The following is a 15,000-nucleotide window of genomic DNA, read 5'->3' as shown; positions in this document are numbered from 1 at the left end:
GGAAGGAAACACCACAACACTCTCATTGTTTTTATGTTTGGACAGGATATGGATGCACACACACACACACACACTTACACACAGGACGTTGATCTGTAACAGGCAGCTTTCCCAATAATAGGAATTGAACTCTGCACTTCTTGGAGTAGTAAATTATACAAACATGCAACACCTACTTACAAGGTTCTGCCACACAGTCACTCAATCTGCTAGAAAGAGCTGCCAAACCTTCAGCTGGTGGACTGGCAGAATCAGTACAGTGACAGACAAAATGCAATGCTCTATTTAGTTATGCTTCTTTATGTTATGAGTTCAAATCCTACCAGATCTGATTTTGCCTTTCATCCTTACGGGGCTAATAAAGGAAATACTGCTGAGTAAATTGACTTTGTACCTTTTCCAAAATTTGTTGCCTTTCGTCTATATTATGACCCAATTTTACAATGCTGTCACATGGCACAGTAATTCTTTTCTACCATGTAGTATCTTTATCAACGAGGTGGATGAGGCCATTTGTGGTTTAAGTGTTTAACTGTGGACATGACACAATGCTGATGACATAATACAAACCAGCCAAATGTTGGTTGTTAAGTGGGTTACACAGTAGCTAAGTCAAAAGAAAAAAGAACAGCTGGGCCTGTGATCCTTTTCCAGAGCCTCCGAAAATGGTGATGGAAAATTTATCCACAGACCACTGACTGGGCTTGAATGCTTTTAACAGGGAAATTCTGTTAAAAGCAATCAAAGGCCAGGGAGATGGTCATGTTGGAATCGATTGTTGGTTAAGTTTGTTTTTTTTCATCCAAACTTTGGTGGTTGCTCTTAGCAGAATCCACTCTGTTGTAAGCATTCAAGGACAGTTGCAGGCCTTGGGACAACTTGCTCCTACCAGTCCTCGAAGCGCTGAAACAAAATGAGATGATTTGGTGCAGCTGTTTGGATGCTGGTAATCTGTTGGCACAGCTGACTGAATGCTCAACCTGCTTTAGAGACAGTATGTTTTGGTGTTAGAGGCACACACACACATGCATGCAGAAATATATGCATAGAGATGGAAAGAGAGAGGGGGGTGGGAGGAAGAGAGAGTGGCACCAAAATGACTATGCCAAACGTCTCCTGAACATTCTGAAAAGTCCTTTTCTTTTCACTAAAATATCAATACTGCCCAAAATAAAGAACAGATGGACATGTACAGAGGGGTTAACTGACAGTATTGTGATTCCAATGCATATTTCTGTAAGAGGAGGAGAGAAACATTCATACTTACAAGGATGCTGCCGATCTTTGTTCTGGCTTTGGCACTGAAAATATCAGGAAAAAGACATTTGTTAGGATGACAAGTCAAAAATATGGAAGTTTTAAGTAACAAAGAATAAAAAAAAAAGGGAAGAAATGGAGAAAAAAAAAAGAGACTTAAAAAAGGAAATCTCGCAGTTCTGAGAGTCTAAGAGCTGTTGCAATGTAATTGTTGTCGGAGCTTCATAGTTCCATATTTTCGTTATATTCTGGCTCATCCAGCAGCTCATTGTTTAGAAATCAATAAATTGATTTAAGATAGAAAGATCCTTTCTAGTGGAGTACACTGCTGATCGAAATATATTAAAGTACTTTTGCCCTTCAAGGATTTAAGTTCAAGACTCACTGGAATCAATTTTACTATTTCTTCTTCTGGGGTTCAGTGTTGGGGAGTGGAGATATTGATAAGGTACTGGTGCCTTTTTTTTACCTTTTACTTGTTTCAGTCATTGGACTGCAGCCATGATGGGGCACCACTTTGAAGGGTTTTTTTTTTAACAAATCAACCCCGGTACATATTTTTTCAAAGTCTGGTACTTATTTTATTGATCTCTTTTGCCAAACAGCTAAGTTATGGGGGACATAAACGAACACAACACATACATGATGGCTATCTATTCCATAGACAAGCGTTCCCACCGCTAACAGATGTATCAGCAATGCCTGTGCACATGTCCTAAGTTGATAGCAGTACCAAGAAACCCAAAGACAAGCAAAGTGCAAGATATTCAGCTGAGTACACACATACATACATACATCATCATCATAATCGTTTAGCATCCGTTTTCTGTGCTAGCACGAGTTGGACGGTTCGACCGGGGTCTGGGAAGCCAGAAGGCTGCACCAGGCTCCAGTCTGATCTGGCAGTGTTTCTACAGCTGGATGCCCTTATATATGTATATATAATATATATATATATATATATATATATATATATATATATATATAGTTAATCCAAACATGAAAACACAAAGAAAAACACAACAACACGAGGACGTGGAACCAAATATATATTATTGGACGCTCAGGAAGGAAGGGAAGAAAGAGGGTTTTACGTTTCGAATGGAGCTCTTCGTCAGAAATATAGGAAAAGGAAAGATCTAGAGAAGAGAAGACGGAGGAAAAAAATCGCCAACGGTACACACGCGGTCACACACATATATATACATATAGGGTGGTGCAAAAGTCTGGACCCATAGAGAAATTACAGAAAAGTATTTCTCATCTTTAACATGATTTTGATGATTTAATTATCATATCTAATTTTATTTTTCTGTCTTTCAGATTAGTAGCCATGGCAGAAAAGCTAACAATATTAGAAAGAGTAGAACTTGTAAACCACAAATTGTTATATAATAAATTGCCTATGGGTCCAAACTTTTGCACCACCCTGCGTGTGTGCGTATATACATATATATATATATATATACACATACACACACACAGACACACACACACACACACACACACACACATATATATATACACACACACACATATATATATATGCATACATACATATATACACACACACATATATATACATACATATATATATACACACACACATATATATCATCATCATCATCGTTTAACGTCCGCTTTCCGCGCTAGCACGGGTTGGACGGTTTGACCGGGTCTGGGAAGCCAGGGGCCGCTCCAGGCTCCAGTCTGAATCTGGCAGAGTTTCTACGGCTGGATGCCCTTCCTAACGCCAACCACTCCGTGAGTGGATTGGGTGCTTTTTACGTGCCACCTGCACAGGGGCCGGAGGGTCCGGCATCGTCACGATCGGATTCGAGCATTTTAACGTGTCAGCGGCACGGGGGCAACGAGGTCCGGGGTACTTTGGGGACTGGGGTATTTTGGGGATCCGGGGTACTTAGAATGGGTAGGGGGGTACTTAGAATGGGTAGGGGGGTACTTAGAATGGGTAGGTGACGAGGCGGGAGGGTACTAAAAGGGGATGGTCGGATTGAGGCAGTGTCAGGAGGAAGCGTAAGATCGGTGGGCAGTTGATGAGCTATGGCGCTAGCAGCTTGTCTTAAGCATATGAGGAGAAGTGGTAGTGGGAGGAGGAGGAGGGAGTAGGGCGTACCCAGTGTAGATGAGTAAGGTGTATCCGGTGTAGATAGAGAGAACGGGGTATACTGGTATTGGTGGTGGGGGGGTGAGAACAGTGTTCAACGGTATTGGTGGTGGGGGTGAGAACAGTGTTCAACGGTATTGTGGTGGGGGTGGGGGGCGGGCGCACCGCCAATGACTGAAAGATGGGAAAAAGATGGATTACGGCTTGAGGCAGCCTGCGGTTAAATATTGTAGAGAGAGATAGGAAGATAAATCAAGTTATGGCGAAGGCTTGAAAGTATCTTAAAAAAGGTTAAATTTTCGTAACAGTGTATGAATAAACGTATTAACAACGAATAAAAAAATATAGTAAGATAAATTTTTTAAGAACTTGCTGCGGTCATCGAGCGGAGTTGAAATTGAAGAAGAAAGTAGTTGAACTGGGAATTTAAATTGCAGAATCGTAATAGTAATAGTAATGGCGGTTTTCAAGTTTTAGCATATGAAGAAGAAGAGGAGGAAAAAGAAGACCGCCAATGACTGAAAGATGGGAAAAAGATGGGATTACGGCTTGAGGCAGCCTGCGGTTAATATTGTAGAGAGAGAGATAGGAAGATAAATCAAGTTATGGCGAAGGCTTGAAAGTATCTTAAAAAAGGTTAAATTTTCGTAACAGTGTATGAATAAACGTATTACAACGAATAAAAAAATATAGTAAGATAAATTTTTTAAGAACTTGCTGCGGTCATCGAGCGGGAGTTGAAATTGAAGAAGAAAGTAGTTGAACTGGGAATTTAAATTGCAGAATCGTAATAGTAATAGTAATGGCGGTTTTCAAGTTTTAGCATATGAAGAAGAAGAGGAGGAAAAAGAAGACCGCCAATGACTGAAAGATGGGAAAAAGATGGGATTACGGCTTGAGGCAGCCTGCGGTTAAATATTGTAGAGAGAGAGATAGGAAGATAAATCAAGTTATGGCGAAGGCTTGAAAGTATCTTAAAAAAGGTTAAATTTTCGTAACAGTGTATGAATAAACGTATTAACAACGAATAAAAAAAATATAGTAAGATAAATTTTTTAAGAACTTGCTGCGGTCATCGAGCGGGAGTTGAAATTGTATATATATACATACATACATACATATATATATATATGGTAAATTTCCTTGAGGTTTTACATCAACCAAATTCACTAAAGGCATTGGTCAGTCTGGGGCTATAGTAAAAGACACTTTGCTCTAGGTATACCCCAGTGGGACTGAACCCAGAACCATGTAGTTACAAAGCAAGCTTCTTAACCACACGGTCGTGCGTGCACTAATATACTTTTCTGAATTCAATCAACTCTTTTCCCAACAAAAGTTGGCCATCTGCCCGAGGAAAGACGTTAATATTTATTTAAAAGTTTGTTTCTTCTCATTTCTGTTTGACAAACAAGACACAACGGCTGAAAGGTTAAGAAGCTGCACTGTTGATGGCATCACCATAAACATCACACTTTGCTTGTCCAGTCAGTGTTGTGTGCTCCTGATCAAAGCACATGACTCTGTTTGTCTCAGTCTCTATGATACACTTGGATGATTGGCAAAATGAAGAGCATTCAGCTGTAAAAACAAGATGATTTCCTCTAAGGTGGTGGTGATGGGGGTGGAGGTGGGGTGGAGGGAGGGTTGCTTTGTGAGCTGCAAGAAAGAGCAGTCAAATCTTCCTCGAATCATACTCCACCGCCTAAAAACAACATGTTAGATAATGTAGTCATACATGCACTATATCTAAAAGCAAAACAAAATATAAAACGGGACAGGATGATCATAGCTGGAATGGCTTTTGATCATAGATGTGACTATGATCATGACTATTTTAGGGTTAAACAACAACAAATATATTGATGCATAAATTTATGAAAAATATCCACTTAGAGAGAAATGCTTTAAAAAAAAAAAGAAGAGGAAAAAAGTAAAATAAGAATGACATTTTCAGTACAAATGTAATTTTTTTTAAGCCCTCTTCTTCATCAACAAATTTTCTAAACTAATATTGAGATGAAAGGTAATATATTATCAACTTCAAGAGAAACTGCACTGAAATGCAAACACCATTTAACTTTTCAATTATGATAGACCGATGCAGTTGATTGCTTAGAGTTCTAAACCAGAGAGTTTAAAGTTAAATTCCTGCTGAGAGCACAGAGAACAGTCTGTCTCCTGAGATCTAACCAACTGTTATTTCCTCACTGAACACTGTTTTACCAAATTATGCTCTGATCTTTCACACAGTTTTCAACTAACATCTACACTGCCTCCTCATAAATCAGAAAACAGACAAAATGTACTTCAACTGTTTCGTGGAGTAGATAAAGCAATTTTTATTTCCGTTACATTTTGTATTTCGGTTGATTTTGAAATAAATCACGAATTTGGAAGAATTATGCAAAATATCTGTTTCCATTATCAAGTTGGTATTTGGAAGATCGCTTAACAAAAATGTTTTTACAATAAAAGAAAAATAAATCAAAACAAGTTAAAAAAAACATTTCAACAATTTGATTATAAATCTGCATCTTTGAAGATGTCTCTTTGTAGAATTTCATTAAAAATTAAGCCTGGTTGAGTGGTTCAGAAGCTCATTTTGTAACCATGTGGTTTCAGGTTCAGTCCCTCAGTGCAGTACCTTGAGCAAGTGTCTTTTGCTATAGTCTCATAATGCTATATGAGAGAATTGGATAGATGGAAACTATGAGGAAGCTTGTCGTGTGTGTATATATATATATATATATATATGATGGGGGTACACGTATAATGCTTGACAACTAATATTGGTTAGTTGACATTCCTGTAATTTAGCAGTTTGGCAAAAGAGTCTGTTAAAATAAGTATTGGAGTCAATGTGTTCAACCCAAATCTTTCAATGTGGTGCCCCAGTATGGCCTCACTCCAACAAATGAAATAAAAAAAAAGATGAAACATAAAAAAAAAGTTACAAAGAAGCTGAATATTTCCTGAAACTGTGATTATATTCAAGTAAAAATTTTTATTTTGTTGTTATATTTGTCCTGAACAAGACATTAAACATCTATTGATGAAGCTCCAGCTTGGGAGTGCAGCAATTTGGGGGAATACAGAGTTATCTCTCAGTCACGGCTACTCCAAGGCCCACTCTTGTAGTTGTACCAGTTAAGGGCCCCAGTTGAGGGTCAAACAGGAGAGGACAGTCCTCTGGCTAAGACTACAGAACTTGGAGAAGTGTTGAGCCCTAGATACGTGTCACATGGACCTGTCAATGTGTGGACATGACTTGATGTTACATGAACCAGTCTCCCTATTTAGAAGTTAAACAAACCCTGAATATGAAGGGTAAACTTGTGAGAGCAGAAGCTCTAATAAAAACAGCAGAAGACAGCAAGAAAGCACAACTTCTGTATGTTGGCCAAGAAAGATCATGAATCTTTAGATTTTGGCACAAAAGGCCATGACTGTAGACATGGAGAGAGAGTGAGAGAGAGAGAGAGCAAGAAAGAGACAGAGAGAGAGAAAAAGAGAGAGCGAGAAAGAGAGAATGAGAGAGAGATTTGTTTTAATATCCTTCTGTAACAATAAAGACAAAGGGGTTATTGGATTAAATAAAAAGCAATAATTGGAAGAGAAAAAAAAAGGGCTTTTTATTTAATACAGAGTCTCTTGAATCTGTACCACAATTCAATGATATAGAAGGTGGGCCACATGACTCAGAATTGGGCCTCACTCAGTGCATCTTGGCTGACATTTACATATTTAGTAAAATGTTATTTAATTGTTTGCATATTGATCGCAATTTTTTCTTGATCAAATTATTAAATTTGTTTTTTTGACTTAATTTCATAAGTTCACCCTTCAGCTATAGATAGCATTGTTTTATTATCATTATTCTCTATTTTGCTTGTGTTTTTTCTTCTTTAATTGTAATTTGAATTAAATTTGTGCTTCAACGTTTATTTTTGGTTTTATTTCGTTGATATTGGGTGGGTCGTGGGTGATGTGGGGGAAAATATTGTGGGTCACAGCCAGAAAAGAAGGTTACGCGTCGCTGGGATAATTGAACAAATGAATCATATTGGTTGAAGAAACAATACTGTAATTGAAGACATTAAAGGTTATATAAATTGGAACAAAATAATTATAAATGCTGGAATTATTGAGTGAGTGCTGGGTTGTATGGTGTGAAAACACAGGCAACACTTGGAGATTTATTCTGACTTCAACTATAAAGATCGTTTCACTTAATAACATACATAAACATTTCTTGCAGAATTATAATAGAAGGAAGAGGAAGAGGAGAAAGAAGGGGAGAGACAGAAAAGACACAGGTGAAGTGAACTGATTACAATTTGTTAAAAATAAATAAATGATATGAAATATAAACAGAAATATAGTGGAATAAAAAAAAAAAAACCTCTGATTAAATTGTAGAGAATGCAAATAAGAAAGTTGATTAAGCATATAATTTGTCTCGCAAGAGAAGTGCGTCTTCCTGTGTAAGTTATAAATAATACATGCAACCTGACGCTGATGTCTAAACAAAGTCGACCACTGTTTAAAAATAAATATCATCATCATCATCATCATCGTTTAGTATTTCTATTCCATGCTAGAATGGGGTGGATGGTTTGAGAGGATCCGACAGGTAAGAGGAACGTGTCAAGCGCCATTGTCTGCTTTCTATGACTGGATGTCCCTTTTTTAATGCCGATCACTTTACACGGTGTACATCTGGGTACATTTTTTGTGTCAACAGAACAAGTGATGTGCAAGACAAGAGATCTCGATTAAGAGCTGTGCAGCATTGAAAAAGGAGAGATGAATGGTGATGAGGTGTCATGACATACCCTCCAAGTACAATGAAAAGATTGTCTGAAGTAGGCTGGGCTAGGGTTACGTGAGTTGTGGTCACCTGCAGGGCTTGAATGGAAAACAGGAGTCAGAGAAAGTACCTGGTTGCTGTATGAATGATACTTGGCTTAGAAAACATCTAAAAGCAAATACAAGATACAGGATGGAAAATATCAATGAAAACTTCCCACAGACACCTCTGTAAAAAGAACATCTAGAGAAGCTGAAACAAGCCGATTTCATTTCAGGATTGTCTCCCTTGTTTTTAGCAAAAGTTCTCATCAACACTAACGATTGATTTTCTTTACATTATAAGCATAATTTCAGTCGAATACATACATTGGGAATGTTAGTCTTCACTTAACTACATAACCTTCAGACAGAGGGCATCCCTGGGAAATTTTACTATGGCATTCTTCAAACTGGAGGCAAGTCCCAAATACTCATGACAGAGTGAACCCTGCCTGATGGTGGTCTGGCTGGTGATGGTGTTGATGGTGATGGTATTGTAGATGGTGGTATTGTTAATGGTGGTGGTGTTGATAGTGGAGGTGGTGATGGCGTTGGTGGTGATGTTAAAACTGGGCAGTGGATGGATTAAGTTGACTGCCTTAAGAGGTCATCAAAGAACAAATGGTTAAAAAAACAAACAATTGTTCTTCGTAATGGTAACAGTGATAGGGTCATGCTGAACTCAAGACTACACTGAATATTTCTATAGTGAGTGCCACAGAAGTAGCAATTGCTGATTACTCCAAGACAAGCTCTGATCAAGCAGACAGATGTATGACCAAAGATATTCCAGTCATTTTAATGGTATCAACAATTACATGATCCAATGCATTGATTTTCAGCCATAAAATCTCAGAATTAGGAGCTCACAGCTCTGGTACGACAGACATGGCTAGAATGCCACAAGAAAGGATTGCAAGACAGATTCTTCAAGCTGAGCCAACTGATAGGAGACTGAGGGGTAAACCACGAGCAAGATGGGTGGACAATATCCCTAGTTTCAAGGCAGTGAGCTGGCAGAATTGTTAGCATGCTAGGCGAAATGCTTAGCAGTATTTCATCTGCCGTTACATTCTGAGTTCAAATTCTGCCGAGGTCGACTTTGCCTTTCATCTTTTGGGGACGATAAATTAAGTACCAGTTACGCACTGGAGTCGATGTAATCGACTTAATACCTATGTCTGTCCTTGTTTGTCCCTTCTATGTTTAGCCCCTTGTTGGTAATAAAGAAATAGGTATTTCGTCTGCCGTTATGTTCTGAGTTCAAATTCTGCCAAGGTTGACTTTGCCTTTCATCCTTTTGGGGTCGATTAAATAAGTACCAGTTACACACTGGGGTCAATGTAATTGACTTAATCCTTTTGTTTTCCTCTTCTATATTTAGCTCCCTTGCTGTACTGTGGCTTTGAGTATCAAATGTCAGAAGTGTAGGGCTGTGTTCACAGTTTGTGGAGGTCATCTTGATTCAATAAATGGTGAAGAGGCATGAATGAGTCTTGAATGAAATTACTGCAGAAGAGAATGGCAGGATTTGGTGTGTGAGAGAGAGAGAGAGAGACAGAGAGAGAGAGAGAATTTGATGGATAACGTTGGATGCTGCAAGAGGACTTCAGTGGGGTTGCAATGGAATTAGTAATGATTGAAAACAGAGACTACAGTAAAAATAGTCAAATAATAATAATAATAATAATGATAATAATAATAGTAATGATGGTGATGATGATGATAAGGGTGCATCTCATTGGTGAGCCAAAAGAGCCAAAGGTTATCAATGAAAAGAGGGAGTTTGCAAGTAAAGCAGCAAGCTCTAATTTGAATTCTTATTAATAGCCCCATAGATTTAATCAATAGTCGTAGATATAATTTTCAAAATATCAGCCACAAACGTCCACCACTCTAATCTCAGCTACAATGCTTTTCTGTTATAGGAAATTTTTTCTGGGGGGAAAAAAAAATAGGGCAGGGGGGAAAAACATGGTAAAACCCTAAAATGAAACACAAACATATTCTCTCACTTCCACACATATACACACACTCTCTTTCTCTTCACACACACACACATTCTCTCTCTCTTTCTCTCTCTTACACATCACACACAGGTACACCAACTCACACACATTCTCTCTCTCTCTCTCCCTCTCACATCATATTTACACCCATACACCCACTCACACATACATTCTTACACACACACATACACTTTATCCCTTACACACACACACACACACACTATCATACACATGCACATACTAACACACACACACACACTTTATCCCTTACACACTCACTCTCTATCAAACATATGCACATACTAACACACACACACACACAACATTGTAATCTCAAAACTCAAAGTATAATATAGCTTAGAAAAATTAATTTCCAAATAATTATTTATTCCCAAAAGTATTACAAATATTTTTTTTTTAAATAAAGTAAAATAGAATAAAACAAAAAATAACTGAGAATCTGTGTAAAATAAGGAAGAAAAAAAAGCAAAAAAGAGAGAGAAAAAATGACTGAACATGCTTGTTCTGTTTGGCAAAGTTAGTTGGCAATGTCCATGCAGAACAGCATATATTGATTGCTAGGGAACGATTAAGCTAGTTAGTCATCATTGGAGAGAAAAATCTATACCAGAATCATATATTGCAGTAAGGTTTTATAAGAGCGAGCGTATGTGTGCGTTATGTGTGCGTATATGTGTGCGTATATGTGCATGCAACTTATGTATCCCTCTGTGGGTTGAGCTGTTACTAACAACCAAATTTTCTTTTTGGTTTTCGCTGTTTTATAGTTTAATCATAAGCCATAAATATTGTCAAATCTGCAGTAAATTTATAATTCTTATATCCTGTATGTGTGTGCTTACTTGTGCTGTATTTGTGTGTGTGTGTGTGTGTGTGTGTACTTGTATGTAGTTTACACATAAATATTGATTTTTATTATTGTGTGTTTTTTGTTTGTTTTAGGAGAAGAATAAGCTTGCGTGACAATTACAATTCTCTCACAAAGGTATTAGCAGTATAACAAGTGCTACCAGTTGTCTGAAAACAGCCATAGAAAAGGTTTCCCCAGACAGTACAGTGGCCTGGGCATATGGGTCACACTTTCAGAGGGTCTATCGATAAGGGGCACATAATACTCCTCTCCCCCTGTTTATGACAAGTGCCAAGGAAACTATAAGGTGATGCACAGGCATTCAGCTCTGAGTGCATTGCATTTTATAGCAGAAACAGCTGTAAGCTAATGAAGTTGATTATGTAATTCTTGTTTCCTTACCATTTGTTTAATTTCATATTATGCTCTGTACTCGACGAACATTTTATTCTGAAGTACAGGTATATTGAGTTCTAACACCAGGTTATCAGTATCACTAAGCCTAAATGAAATCTTACACACACACACACGTGATCTTGTCTCACAACTACATTGAGGAAGCAAAAGCAAACAGGTGCAAGCATGACTATGTGTTTAAGAAGACCACATTGAAACCGAGGGGTTCCAGGTTCAGTCTTAACGTGTGGCACCTTCAGAAAGTGTATTCTGCTATTACCTCAGGCCAATCAGTTTGATAGACAGAAACTGTGTGGAAGCCTGGAGTATGTGAACACGTGCACATGTGTGTCTTTGTTTTTGTCTTTCACTGCTTGACAACCGGTGTTTGTTTGTTTATGTCTCCATAACTTAGCAGTTCTGAAAAGGAGACCAACAGAATAATTACCAGACTTAAAAAAAAAAAAAATATTGGGGTTGATTTGTTCAACTAAACCCTTCGAAGCGGTGCTCCAGCAAGGCCACAGTCCTATGAGTGAGACAAGTAAAAGAAACAGTAGGCAACACTCCCTCTTTGCATCAATGTTTACAAATTTCAGTGCAGAACTCGTCCGCCAGACATGTCTCATTAATACCTAGGCAACACATATTATTTCTTTCTCAGACACAAATCTCTTTAACTTGTATCTTATCTCTGCTGTTCAGATTAACTCTTTTATGTGAGGATGTCTTTACAAAGTGTGGTGACAATAATTATATTAATTACATACAGAATCCAGTCTTCCTATCACACACACACACACACATACACACACCTCTTACACCTGGCTATTGACCATAAACACTTCAAAGCTGATCTGACGACAAAAAAAAAAGAAGAAGAAAGAAAAAAAAAGCCACCACATTTGCTGTTATGTTTATTTTCACTGCCAGACTGCAGAGAGATAACCTCAAATCCTCTTTTCAATTTTCTTTCTTGTCTCACTCTGTGAATCTCATTACACTAAACTAAAAAAGATAACTTGTTTTCATGGTTCTTTTGTTATTGCCCTTAAACAATAATGTACTTACCATTTAATTAGGCCCTTCAATCCCAATGGAGCAAAAGGCCATCAATGGCTTTCCTCCACTGTTCTTCACTCTGGGCTGACCCCTCCAATTTTAAGTTTTTCTCTTTGGAATGTCAGCAATGCTTCTGCACCTTTGCTTAGCCCTACACAAACCCATTTTTGCCTCTGGGAAGTGATGGTCCATATTAGTCTGGCCTCAATCCTCTGAGCTGTCCAGCATGGGAGGCTCTGGCAAAGCTCTCAGGGTCATTAAGACATACAGGCCACTACACTGAAGCAAGGACTGGCCCCTGTGGCAGATCCAGGAGAGGTTACTTCATTCTAATGATGGTCTAGACAAGATTTTAAACTCAAAATGGACAGCACCAGAACAGATACTAGAAAGCATCTCTTATGATGTTGTAGAACCCCTACCCCACTCTAACCCTGAAATGATGAATGACCAAGCTGACCATGGCAAGATTTGAACCATCAGCACAAAGGATCTAAACATAAAAATACATGTCATGATTCAACTAAAAACTGAAACTGGTTCTTGAGCCTGCTTGCTTCTTGTTCTGCAGTATTCATTGCTTTTTGGCCTTAAATTATCGATTGGCATTCACAATGTCTATAATTTACAGTTCTCCAGGCATTTTGTAAGAAAAAGATTCTGCTATAAGATGCAGTGCATTCAGAGTTGAGTGCTTGTGCCAAGGAAACTATTATAAGGTGATGCACAGGCATTCAGCTCTGAGTGCATTTCATTTTATAGCAGAAACAGCTGTAAGCTAATGAAGTTGATTATGCAATTCTTGTTTCCTTATCATTTGTTTAATTTCATATTATGCCCTGTACTCGACGAACATTTTATTCTGAAGTACAGGTATATTGAGTTCTAACACCAGGTTATCAGTATCACTAAGCCTAAATGAAATCTTACACACACACACACACACACACACATGTGGATATATATAACACAAGCTTGTTAAAATGCCTGCTAAAACAGTGGAGGGGGGGTTATGTGCTCCTCCTCTCCCTACTACTTACTCCATATTCAATTGTCTTTTCTGCTCATCACACCAAATCACCTGTAATTGAGAGGAAAGCATTCACCTTATGCCCACTGCATCCTCTTCATCTTTCTTTCTATACACCCCACTGAAGTCTTCTACCACCATCTCTCCCCTCCATTCATCTCCTGGGGTATGTTCCTTTCAGAATATGCTCTTGGTACCTCTTCTTCCACAGCCTCTCTTACTCTCTCACACCAACCAATTTGTTCCCACCATCATACTGTAATCCCTCACTCTTCTAAAGCCATCAGTCTCTCTCTCTCTCTCTTTCAGTGAAGACTCTTTCACCTGTGAGACGCAAGGTAACCTCACAAGTGCTAGTAGCATGTAAAAGGCACTCAATACCCTCTGTCAAGTGCTTACAGAATTCAGCAGAGACAACGCAGAGTTTGAGGAAGCTTTTGAGTCTTGCTGAAGGCGAGACAACCTCTTCTGAGCTGGTGCAATGGATACAATCCGGCTAATATATTCTGTGAAATAGTTGTTATTCAGAAGGGCATCCAGCCAAAGAAACTAAGTCAAACTTGAGACTCTGGAGCAAGACCATCAGGTACTGTTAAAACAGTATCCTGTATGCGAAAAATGAAAAGTAGATGTGTGATGATGATGATGATGATGATGATATAATGGCAAACACCTGATACACTGATTAAAAGTAGATGTTTCTGACTGAGACTTGGTTAGTCGCACAAATGTTCTGAGACACATATAAAAATATTTTTAAGAATAAATAAATAAATAAATAATTTTAAAAAATGGAAGGAAATATTGACTATTTGCTTCGATTGACAGTTCATTTATTTTTAAATGAGGGGAATTGATCTCAACAAAATAAACCACTTAACCAGATGTCAAATTCCAATTAATTTGACACTCCGTGACTGAATCACTCTCCCCCTTTTCTAAACTTGCTCTGTTGTTAAGGAATAATAGAGTATTGTCTACTGTGCCAAGGAACCTCGATGTTGTCATTAACCCTCAAATTGATAGAAAGAGCTGGCAAAACACTTCTGCCACATCCTATCATCTCGAAAAGGTATCTGTATTTCTATTAAGAAAAAGACACATTATGACGGAATGGTCGTGGATGCAGTGACTTTGATCATAGGTCTACTTAACCACAGCTAACTTGGGGGCTTAACAACAATACCAGAAGAAAATATGCTTGACCACACAAAAACTGTCAAGCTCCACTTCCTGAAAGCAAACAAAATTTTTTATTACTCAAAAGAAATGCAGCACAAATCTGTTTTGTCTTGTCTTTTAAGATGACAGGAATGGGATATGAGGGAAATTTGGCTGCTATTTTTAGCAGGATCAGTGGCAATATAGAGGAGGTTTCCTTGTCAGTTGTAGC

General features: G+C 38.2%; 1 protein-coding gene across 1 annotated transcript in view; it reads right to left on the bottom strand.

Annotated features, from left to right (window-relative positions):
* Positions 1 to 15,000, bottom strand: part of LOC115219699 (serine-rich adhesin for platelets-like) — a 219,042-nt gene that overhangs the window by 57,621 nt on the left and 146,421 nt on the right. Inside the window, exon 2 of the mRNA XM_029789875.2 lies at positions 1,268 to 1,301. The gene's annotated coding sequence lies outside the window, so the exon portion shown is untranslated. The remainder of the gene's footprint in view (positions 1 to 1,267; positions 1,302 to 15,000) is intronic.

This window comes from Octopus sinensis, linkage group LG15, assembly GCF_006345805.1.
Source record: "Octopus sinensis linkage group LG15, ASM634580v1, whole genome shotgun sequence".
Lineage (NCBI taxonomy): Eukaryota > Metazoa > Mollusca > Cephalopoda > Octopoda > Octopodidae > Octopus > Octopus sinensis.
Note: the sequence above shows the minus strand (reverse complement) of the source record. Positions and strands in the feature narration are given on the sequence as shown.